This window comes from Lagopus leucura, unplaced genomic scaffold (genome assembly GCF_019238085.1).
Source record: "Lagopus leucura isolate 7727_CA_CO unplaced genomic scaffold, USGS_WTPT01 Super-Scaffold_100001, whole genome shotgun sequence".
Lineage (NCBI taxonomy): Eukaryota > Metazoa > Chordata > Aves > Galliformes > Phasianidae > Lagopus > Lagopus leucura.
In genome coordinates, this window is record NW_024962262.1 from 58,461,420 (window position 1) to 58,473,890 (window position 12,471).

Genomic DNA, 12,471 nt, shown 5'->3' on the forward strand with positions numbered 1-12,471 from the left:
TGTACTGGGAAATTGACTAACTGTGCAATTCATCTCACCAGAGGTAGGTCTTTATATTATGGATATCTGCATTGAAGTTTTGTCACCCTGTGTTCTCTGTATGGTTAATGAAGAGAAAGAGGGATTTCTACAGAGTGATTCAATTCTGTCTGAAGAAGAATGAATCCAGCCTAGAAATACTTGCTTCTTTCCATGAGGGAGTTTGGATTGAGTTATTCATATGTGTTTCCAGTTTTTGGCTGGTGTAACTCCAGCAGCAAGGTGAATCTCTAAGTCTAAATACTAACCCATGCTATCCAGACAGCCAGAATGGTTCAGATTTGTATATGTAAAATATCCCATCTCTTTCTCCATGCCAGTCTTGCTTTTACCTAAACCACATGCAAAATGCACTCTCCAACTTATTCTTTCTCCATAGAAAGGAAGGAGGAGCCTGAGCACATCCATTGCTCTTATCTGGGCACAGACTTTTGCTCTTACTGACCATATGGGTCAGCTTGGACAGTGATGAACAAGCCACAGCACAACACAACATATGCAGAAATCACTTCTGAAGTATGTGGTTGCCTGGTCAGATTTCAGCAGCAAAAGGAGGCCCAACCATGGCCCAGGAGCCCAAGAGACAGTCCTTGGAGAAGCTTCCTCTATAGCATGCTATTGATAAGCCTGTTTAATTGTGTTTAATGGTACTTTCTCCAAGTTGTGTCGGTAGAAACATTCTGTTTGTTTGGTTTTTTTTTTAATCCAGCATGCACTGTATTAACTTAAAGAGAATAATGCCCAAAGCAAACTCTTGTCTCTCATATGAAAATAAACACCATATATTCACTCTGGCATCATGCTTGTTTAATTCCTCCAGACTTGATGGACAGATGAAATTAACGTCAGAATGGTACATGGGTGAATTGGGACAAAAAAGGAAAAGTTGTTACACACATGAGCGAGGTTGATTTCTCAAATACTCAATGCCTGATGAGCTGAGAGCTCTTCTAAATAGCAGCCAGAACAGCAGCTGAGATCCTCTGAGAAGCTCCGATTCCAGTTATAAGTGACGCACACACCAGAAAACTCACCCCTATTTGGCAACAAAGGGTGCGGCTTGGAGCATCTGTCATTTTCCTTTCCTTCCGCCATAAAAATCGATCAGGCAGTTTCATCTGCAGTGCAAAGGACATGTAAATCAACACATTCGGCTGCTGGTGATGGGTGGAGAATGTGCTTGTCAATACAATAGGAAGTTGTGCCAACTGGCACTCACCCGCTCTGCTAACATCTCATACATAATGGAGGTGGTTTAATAGAGGGATGGGATGTAAAACAGGACAGTCTTCTGACTGAAAGGGTGCCAGAGCATAATAATAACAAATAAATAAAGTGGACTCTGATTTGCAGCTTTTTTTTTTTTTTTTTTTACAGCCCAAGAACAGGATCAACTAACACAATGACCAACATGGAATTGTTGCAAACACAGATGGGACTGTTTGCATCTGGATGTGTTCGTGCAGATGTTTTAAAAATATATGTATCAGCTTTGCTAATGCAGATTTGTCTGGAGATAGAATTTTGCATGAGTGTCTTAATGTCCCCCGGTAGGTCAGCTAGTTGGGAAAATTTCTTCAAGGCATGCGCTCAGCCAGTTCCTCTGCTTGCATATTTAGTATGTATTCTTAGTCACGTAATAGACATGATGACTGTAAGAACTGGTAAGTGCTTCTTGAAAAGAGAGAATGAAGAATGAAATACCATACTAAGGGCTGCAATATATTAGAAGAGCTGAGGGGAAGGCTTGCTGGCTACGTTTGCCTGCCTCTAGACAGATCCATTAATCCTCTACTTCAATAACTATCAAACACACTCTAAATTAACAGCAAAACAAATTATTTTTGTGAGGAGCATTGACATTCAGGGAGAGAGAATGAGGGCAAAAGAAAAAGAAATGCATCCTGTGTAATACCAAGACATTTGTATTCAGCAAGTAATAAGTACAAGAAACTCTAGGTTTCATGAAAAAAACTGCTGGGATGAGATTCGTGAAAAAAGTTTTTTTGCAAGAACTTCCTCCCTTATATACAACAATGAGAAGTTGTCAGTAGAGTATCTGTCAAATCATAAATATGTTACGCATTTCACATCCAGAAGAGCAAGCTACCCTAGCACTCATAGAAGCTGCAGCTTTTCCTCGTGCACTTCTGAGTAACTGTACTGAGAAACTAACAAAGTTTCTTCTTTGCTCCAGTACAAAGGAACAGGGAATTTTCCTTTATTAGCAGGCAGCAAGTACTGGAAAGCTCCCTGCTGCAGGCACGATGCACAGCTCTGGGCAAAGGGTGCTCAAGTGCATGCACTTCTCTTGCAGCAGGAGAAGGAAGGGGAAAACATACCCATAGATGAAGGGAGCACCCAGGAGTTTGGCTGTCAGCATGCAGGGGCGGAGAGTGAAGTTGTGTGTGGGGATGCAGATGGACTGAGTGGCTTTCTGGGGAAGAGGCGAATACTTGGTTACCACCAGTGCTCTCAGAAGTTTTGTTAAAAAATACTTTCCTCTGTTTTCTCTCTGTAAATCAGAATAGTTGTGCCGTCTCGTTGATCAGAAGCTTAGAAATGCTGAGGCAGTGTTACATTAAACAGCATATAGCTGGCCAATTTATGTTTGTGCCCGACCTCTGGCATTAATGTAATTCAGGGATGAGAGAATGTGTTTTGTTTTGCTTCTCAGTAATTTAATGAGAGGCATTAGCTCAGCAGCAGAGTGGCACCTCTGCCGGAGGAGAGGTGTCAGGGTACATAAGAGCTTCCTCCTCCCTTCCCTGCCCTAGCATGTCCGGCAGGCTTGTGCTCACTTTATGCGACAAGTGAAAAGCTGAATAACTACTCTGCTACCAAAAACAGGATGCCTATCAACTCTTCCTTCTGTATTTTAGAAGATTTTCCCCAGACTTCCTTGAATTTCTGTTATTAAAACTATCTGGCTCTATAAACCATGTGTTCATTTGGCAGGGAAATAATTTATAGCAACAGACAAGAGCTGATTTTGCTGTCATCATGGGCAAAGAGGGAGGGAGGAATGAAAGCAATTAATAGAGCATTCTGGAATATGAAGTAAACAGAAATCCATTTTCTTCCCTATCTTCTTCACAACACCCACACTCAGTCGCACAGCTCTCTAATTTGCTCTTTTGTATGAGACAAGATTTCAGAGAAGCTGTAAGACTGGGTACATTCTGTTTAGAATAAGCAAAAACTAGCTACAGCTTGGATTTCAGGTTAACAATATGTGCAAGTCTGGTCTTTTGTTCCAGAACAAATTTCAAAATAGGGTGGGTGATGCAATGTCTAACCTGAAGAATAAAGGGGCATATTGCAATTTAGGCTGTATTTTGGCCTTATAACCTTTATGGAACTAGAAGTTCTTTCCTATTTTCCAATAACAAACTATCTCATTTGTCCATTTGTTGCCTCTCTGCTGAGATGTCTTGACATCCCTGCCAAGAAGAAATAATCCCTGCCCCCAAAAGCCTACAGTCTTAATGGCAAAATGTGGAGAAGTGCTGAGGCAAAGATGAGAAAAGGGCATCAGTTTTCAGGCTCAACAAAGCTAACAAGACAAATTGATTTTCTACTTGAGGGAAGTTTTTCATCTCCATCCAGCTTTCCACCTAAGCGCTGCCTGTCTACACAGAGAGCTAGGATGTAGAGATGCAGACACAAAGCACAAGTGTGTGTTTGTCAGGAGTAGGAAAAAGACGTTTTTTTGACTAGCCCCACTACACTGACAAAAATTCCCTGCTGGAGGTGAAACCTGACAGCAGTGCAGTGCTTCCACTGGATCTTTGTTCTGCTCCTGAGAGTATGGGTCACTTTGGTCACAGGTTATAACACAACTGTCACGAGAGTGAACAAATGCACTGAAAAGGAGATGGAATCTAAAGAAACCAGAAGCCTGCAAGCTATAACAGCAAACCACATCCAGATATTAAAGATATCATTAGCTCCACGTCAGTCCTTGTCCAAGGGTATCTGAGGGATTTGGGCAGGGGCTGAGCTTCTTTGAGCAATATAAGTAATTAAATTGACCAAATCAATGACATTAATTGCCATTTATATGAAATCTGGTAAATGCATATCTTGTCATAGCAGAAATTTGCTTGCTCAGATCAAACCACAGCTCTAACCAAACCTTTTCATTAAAATTTAATTCTTACATTTTCATTAACGAACTGGTCTTGGGAAATATTTTTCAAGTAAGTGGAATGTCTTAAAAATGAGAGAACCAAGATCCCACACACCTAGTAAATCAACAATTTAGAATGCTATTTCTTTTGAAGGATCATTTACGCTGTTATCACTTCACTGTTTAAAGCATATACAGTATTAGAGAGATTTCACTTTGTGAAAATGACACCCTGTTGAAGATCAGAAAAAAATGATTTTTTTTTTTTTGTGCATTGAATATAGCAAGATGTATAACTCTGGTCATCCCAAAACTCCCCACTATTTTTGGCCAAGTTAGCTGTTTCAGTGCATCAAAGGTCTACCACAAGAGAACATGCCCACTCAGGCAGCCCCCCAGCAGTTATAGAATCAAAGAATCACCAAGGTTAGAAAAGACCTACAAGATCATCCAGTCCAACCATCCACTTACCACCAATATTCCCCCACTAAGCTATGTCCCTTATTACAACATCTAAACATTTCTTGAAACACAACACAGCTCTAGGTTCAGCTCTTTCTTCTGGGCACAGAAGACAGCTGCCATGCAGCTGTCCTCTCTGCCCCCCCCCCAAGCCCCTTCCTCTGTCTGAAGCACCCTGACACAGAGGCAGCACAGGGGCTGATTGCAGTATCTTCTGCAGGAATTATTTTCCCTTGTGCACATTAAATCTTATTTGCAATTATTTACATGCTTTTTCTCAGACACCTCCTTCTAGGCCATGATTCCAGCCTGGCTACCCTGACAGTTTGTAAAATTCTTAATTCGAGCCAAAAAACCTAATTTGAGGCATTTTTGCCTTCTTATTTACATAGCCTAAAAACTACTTTTCTTCTCCAAATATTTTCTCCTACGAAGTTTTTAGAGGCAGCAAACTTAGCTCATGACTTTATAGTGATAGGCTGAACAAGAGTAAATCTCTCTTACTTTGCTTCTGGAAAACTGTATCCATGATTCTTCAGATCATGTATACATATGTCCTATTTTGAGTCTACCACCAGAGAATGGAGCTCTACACAGGGTCGCACCTTGTAGCTCATATTCCTATATCCTGTATTCTATTACCTTACTTAACATGGAAGTCTAGCTGTTATTAGCTAGCTAGCTATTCTATTAGCTTATTCCCAACTGAGCAATCCTTATGTGAATCAATTACAACTTATTCCGAACTCCTCCTTTTGAAATTAAAATTTATTTTAATTGAATATTTAGAGCTAAACAAAACCATTCAGTCATGGCATTCCACCTCCATCATGTTCTCTAATTAGCACAAGGGGAAATTTTGGAGAATCAGTTGTGACAAAAGCTCTCCTCCTTTCCATCTTTCCCCACCCCTGGCAAAGTTCATATGGTTCTGAGCCAATGCACTGAAAATTACTTTAAATCTGAAATTTAAATTAATAATAGAAGAAGTCATCTGTTATAGCAAAAGAAAAAGTATACATCTAATAAGTAACAACTGTTGAGACAATTACTATATAATTAATTTAACAAGGTTTTAGCATTATTGGAAGAAAAAAAAGAAGAGAAATGGCAAACAGAAAATTGAAACTACAAAATGATATCAGCATCCATCTTTTAAAGTACCATAATGTCAAAGGATAATTGACTGCATCAGAGAAGAACAGGAAGAAGCAATAAAACAAAGGCTAAACAAAAGTGACTTTGCCATTCTGGGGAGGAGGATCATAGAATCATGGAATCATATAATTTCTCAGGTTGGAAAAGACCTTAAGGATTATCAAGCCCAAGCACAACCTCGCCATACTCCCCTAACTAGCAATCCTCTGCTAAATCATGTCCCTGAGCACCACATCCAAATGGTTTTTAAACACATCCAGGAATGGTGACTCAACCACCTTCCTGGGGAGCCAGTGCTTAATAACCCTTTCATATCCAATCTAAACTTACCCTGCTGCAACTTGAGGCCATTTCCCCTCGTCCTGTCATCTGTCACTAGTGAGAAGAGACCAACCCCACTGTCGCTGTAAGCATCTTTCAGGTATTAGAAGACAGCAATAAGGTCTCTCCTCAGCCTCCTTTTCCCCAGACTGAACAGCTCCAGTTCCTTCAGTCACTCCACAGAAATTGGTAGATTGTGCAGCCAAATGAGGTCCATAGCTGAGGCTGGTTTGTCTTCACTGTTAACTCTTCTGCAGGAGCCACCATCTGGGCACAACAACAATAGCTTTTGCTATTGTGAAAAAAGAGCTTGTCACCATTTTGTTCTGTTCCACCAAAAGATGAGGCTTCAACATATGAAACACCAACAAGCTTCTTCTGAGAGACCAAGTGTTAACAAAGCTTTACAGTCAAGACAAACTTGCTGGGCCAAAGAAGCTGGAAGTACCTAAATATGACCAGGTTTTGCATCTTGAAGACAGTCACATCCTGAAGACCAACTAGCAAATAGGATTCACAGATTTGAATTTAAATGAGGTTGCCTGATGCCTCAGGTACAAGATGGCTTCATCGTGAACAAGTCAAAATAGCCTTTTCCATGTGTGTTAGGAAAATGCTCCTTAAACTTTCTCTTAACTTCAAGATGTTTGACCTTCTGGATTTTACTAAATGCCCCGAACAGAGGTATCTAAAGTCTTTGCTGTTTTAAGATCTTTTTACGAGTATGAACATCAATCAAAAAGTCTTGGAGAAGTCTATTTCATGCTGGGCTCCTGGGAAGTCTCCAGCTGTGCAGCTTATGGTCTTGCTTCTGCCACCATGTGAGATACCACCCTTTGTTCTGCTGGTTTGCTATATATCCAGGCAGGAGACAAAAGCCAAGGAGAGAAATAGCAATTTACATTTACAGATTTAACCTGTCAAAGTTATACACGGTATAACAATTACAGAATTTATGTTAAATTGGGTTTTTTTTTTTGCTTGTTTGTTTATTTGTTTGGACAATATAAGAAAACAGCATGTAAAAAGTTAAGAAAAGATATACTTTCTTGCAACACTTGATTTCAGAGCAAATCTTCACAGAAGGCTTTAGACTGAAAATCAGTTGAACTAACAAGCGCCTGATGCAATGTCAATAAACAGTACTACCTATTGGCAGCTGACCTTGGAGGACTGTAGATAATATTGTAATGACGTTGGAAACAGAAAAATATTGACAACTTGTTCCTGTTCTGTAGAGGAGATAAAAACCTGTTTATTATATCATTTAGTACATGTTAAGAAGGCTTAAAATATGAGTTATCTAGGAATATTTACGTGAAAGCATTAACTTGCCCACACTTACTGATAAATCCCAACATGAAAAAGAAAAGCTAACTGTAGCTTAATTTTTCTTCATCAGTTACTGTTTTTAATTTGGGAAAAGTGGAGCCCTGAGTTTCTTTTCTGGATCCTAAACAACAAAGGAGCTAGGAACTGCCTTAGCAGATAGCAGAGGAAGCTTCAGGAAATACATGGCGTCCACTCTCCATTGCTGCATTGGAAACATGCCTGAGCATGCAGCAGCCTGGCCAGAGGACAAGGCAGAATGGGAGGCGGTCTACAGAACGGCTTTGCCATCTCTCATCTCAACTACACTGAGCATCAACTTTCCAGATGAATTATTGACAACAGCTGTGTTATCCTCTGCTTTCTGCAGCTGCTCTAAGAGGAACTGCATGCCAAGTTTGCTCTTTTTCTCTCAGTAGTTCCCCTCTAAGGGCAAATGAAACACTTTGCCACTGCTGCTTCATGGTATTTCCAACATGGTTATGGGCCATGCAAGGATATAAAGCTTGACATGCAAATGAGAGGGCCTGTTCTGATCTGGTACTTCAGTACTTATCTTCCTTGTTTTCAGATTAACATTTTTAACCGTGTCTCCTTTCTCTGTAAAAAGATCAGAGCTCTGATTACTGGCAAGAAAATGCCGTGTTGAAAATCAAATGTGTTTGGACTGTGATTAGACCATAGTCTAAGCAGGGAAAATATCAAAAAATTCAATTACTTCTTGAGATTATTTACATAGGGAAAGAAATTTCTAAGCATTTATGTAAGAATCTCCTCACGCAATGAATTCTAGATAAAACAACAAAGGATATTATTTATATTTCTAATGAACACTTACTCATTTGAGGAAGTCAAGTCAGTCCTGAGAAAACAGCTTTTTCTTTTGGTTCTTTTGCCTTTGTCCTGCACAAGTACCAAAAGTGAAAATCTCAGAAACATCATGAAATAAAATAAGTTGTGGCATGATTTAGAATTGCCGTGCTCTAGTAAAAAGAACTTCTGCTAGTGAGTCATAATGCTTAGCATATATGAAATACTGCTTTGCCTAACAGTGTTACGTATCCCCAAGTGAACCATCAGCATAAGGATGCAAATTACACTACTGAGTAGATGTTTTTATATTCCCTTCCAGAAAACACAGTTTAACTGCCAACGCTTGGGCAAGCTGCGCTGTCTTGTACTTGCAGAAGGAAGGACAGCACTCTGGCAGTGTCCCAGCCTGGCAAACGACGCTGAAGTTCTTTTCCCTGCACTTGCTACTGCACCCACTTGAATGTACAGAGCTAAGGCAAGTCAACAGAAAAATGAAAGTGAGGGACCTAACTGTCTAAAGGAACATAACTCTAAATTCACAGCTACAAATTCAGACCTTAGATTCAGGCCAAATTAGGCCAACGCTTTTTCAGTATGTAAACCAACCAAACAAAAAAAAGTTGTTTTATGTTCCCCAGCACACAAGCTAACTTATCATGGAGCAAGAACACCTGCCCATGTTGCCATAATCAAGTGCTAAGAGAAGTAGTAGTTTTATCACTAATCTAAAATAAATTGCTTTCTGCCAGAATGGTTACAGTCTCTTTCGATTTCTCCGCTACCTGATGAAGCATTTCTGAACATGGTGGCTCAAGATCCATGATTATTTTGTTGGAGATACCAAGAGAGTACTTGAATACTAATAACTTAGCCATGAGCAACTGACCAAATGTTGCATTTCTAGGACCTGATCACCGAATATCACACACAGTTGTACTCAGTCCAACACTTTTGGCTGTCAGGCATGGCTCAGTTGCAACAACCAGACTGCGGAAGACCATACACTGAGTAAAGCCATGCTTAGAGAACAGCTACTTACCTGTTCAGTATGTTACTTTTTCTTTTAAGAAATAGTTCAGCAACAGTACAAGATTTGAGCAATAATTCATACTCCTCAGTTTTGAAGTTGCTGTGGATGTGTAATGCTGCATTAACAGGTACACTGTGCCTTGGGATTCAGTTCGAGAACAGTGATTATGTGACTTGCAATCTGTAATTACATTCACAAGTTCAAGTTGTACCAAAATTTTATTTATTTTTCTAATCTAGGGAATGTATGTAGCCTGTTCATTTTCCAGAAGTTTTTAGTCCTACCAATGAGAATCATCAGTCATTCAGGACTGCTCAATTAATTCTTGTAAATTCACTTTTCTTGTCATTTGCTTCTCCAACAGTAACATACTGTGAACTCCAGGAACTTCTCTGTGAGACTCTCTCTTTCAGTCTCTTTTTATTCATGATGGTCTGTCCTTGGCTTGTTCTTCTTCTCCCCTCTTATTGTCTCTTTAAGTAATCTCACCCTTCATTTCACATCAACATCTGCAACCAGATTTGCAGAACTGCTCTGTGCTTGTCTACCACATTCAATACAGAGCTGCTGTGACTGTCTTGCCATCAGGTACAGGCAACGTTATTTTAGCTGATTTTAATTATTGGTGACTGTAGAAGATACTCTGAGATTCTGGGAACTCAGATAATTCAAGTTAAATTACACTGAAGGATAAACAAAAGTAAACATTGTAATTAAAGATTCTAAATTCCAAATGTTTTTTTGTTTTTTGTTTTTTGTTTTTTTTTTTGAGAAATTAAGGCCTCCAAATGATCATACAGCTAATGGGAATAAGATAATGAAAGCTACCACAACAATTCTGGAGGAAGAAAAAAAAAACCTCATGAATTCAGACTGAGAAAACTTGAGTTTTTCCTTTCAAAAATACTCAAACAGAATAGGAAAACAAAAATAGTAGATCAACTATTTTTTACTAAAATTGCAAATTGAGAAGTGATATGATAAAGAACAATGGAAGGAATAAAACATTTTAAGAGGAAGACGGGGAAAGAAACATATGAAATCAGATTAATCACTTGGGTAGCAAAAGCAAATATTGCAGCTTTGATAGCCTGCTCAGCTTCAGGGCAAATCTTGACTTCTGGAAAACAGTTAAAGCCAAAGAAGCAAAAGAAAACCGGATAAATGTAGCATTAGCTATCAAAGGTGGCATGTATCACACAATATCTCTTTTCAGTAAGAAACTGATTTTCAAAAAATGGCTTCTATATGATGTAATGGATCTCATCCATCAGTACTTTCACATAAGAGTGACAAGCTGTTCCACATCATTATTTATTGCTGAAGTTGGAGAGAAGAAAACAAATATGAGTACTCCAAGTTAATCAAACAGATAGGCTTATTTTTTCTTTCTTTTTCTTTGTTCCTGTTTACTTTTTTGTTATCTTTATATAAGACAGAAAATTATGCCTAGTATAGAAAATGCCAGTACTGGTGTTTGGGAGTTTATTAGGGAGGTTTTCAAAAGTAGGCACAAAAATTGAGGTGTCTCTTACCTTGCATTTTCACAACTGATCTGACACATCAATGGGATATTTTTCAATGAAGTTTAGTGATGACAGATGGCAGGGACCATCGTTCATTCAGAAAAAACTTGGGAGACCATACAGGAGGAACTGGATGATTGCTGTGGTTTAACCTGGTGGGTTGCTGAACACCACAGTCATTCGCTCACCTCCCCACTGCTTCCCAGCTGAATGGGGGAGAGAACTGAGAAAAACAATGTACAACCCATGGGTTGATATAAAACTATTTACTAAGATGGAGAAAAGGAAAATAGTTATGACGGTATATATACATGACTGTATATAGTAAGTGATGCATAAGCAATTGCTCATAGCCCCCCAACTGATGCCCAGCTAGCCCCCAAGCAGTGGAAGAGAGCAAGATGAACTTCTATCCCCTTCAAAACTCCGTATACATGATGTCATATGGTATGGGATATCCCATTGGCCAGATGAAATCAGCTGTCCTAATTCTGTTCCCTCTCAGGTCTTTGGACACTTTGCTGCAAATGGCCTTAACTCTGTGAAACACTGCTTAGCAGTACCTATAAACATCAATGCTTTATCAGCCTGACAGGCTTGAAAAGTGAGCCCATGAGAAACCTAATGAGGTTCAGTAAGCTTAAGGGTAAGGTGTTGCACTTGGGTGACAGCAATCCCAGATATGAGTACAGACTGGGAGATGAGCTCCTCCAAAGCAGCCCTGCCGAGATGGCCTTAGGGGTCCTAATGGACAAAATGCTGGCCATGAGCCAGCAGTATGCTCTTGCAGCCCAGAAAGCCAACCATATCCTGGTCGATATCAAAAGAGGGATGGCAGCATGTAGGGGAAAGATGATTGTTCCCCTCTACTCTGCTCTTGTGAGGCTCCAGCTGATTTATTGTTTTCAGGCTTGGGGTCCCCAGTAAAATAAGTTTGCAGAGCAGTTGAAGCAAATCCAGAGGAGGGCCATGAAGACAATCAGACTGCTGGAGCACCTTTCCTGTGAGGAAAGGTTGAGGGAGTTGGGATTGCTTAGCTTGGAGAAGAGGAGACCCCAGAGAGACTTCATTGCAATCTTCCAGCTCTTGAAAGGAGCTTACAAGCAGGAGGGTGACTGACTTTTTACACAATCTGATAAAGATAGGTGTCAGGGTTTCATGATTTTTGTTTATCAGTATTCCACATCATAACATCATGTACTGCACTGGGAGTTTAACTGTTAATGCTCAAGTTCCAGATACCTGTTCAGAAGAGAAGAACTATATTCCCCAGGGGTCTTTGCAGTCAGAGAGTAGATATAACTCCTGGCAAGGTCACCTGATGCTCACTTCTTCATCTGAACTTCATCTGCTCTCCTCCTGTTTCCCTGCTGCTCAACTGAACTGCACATCTCACCTCAGCATTATGGTGAGACCTATCCACCTTTTGGACGTTCTATCTCTCATTCTATATGATTTATTAGCTTCAATTCTGATTATGCTGTATTATAGTGTGTTATCTTGCATTCCAATATTATATTTAGTAAATTAGTTTGTTTCTCCTCAGATCGTTGCCACTGTTTTTAATTATTTTGGGGTCCCCTGTTCCTAGTCATGGAACTGGGCCGAACCAGCCCGTAAACTGTTGACAACAGGGAATAGCTTTAAGCTAAAAGAGAGGA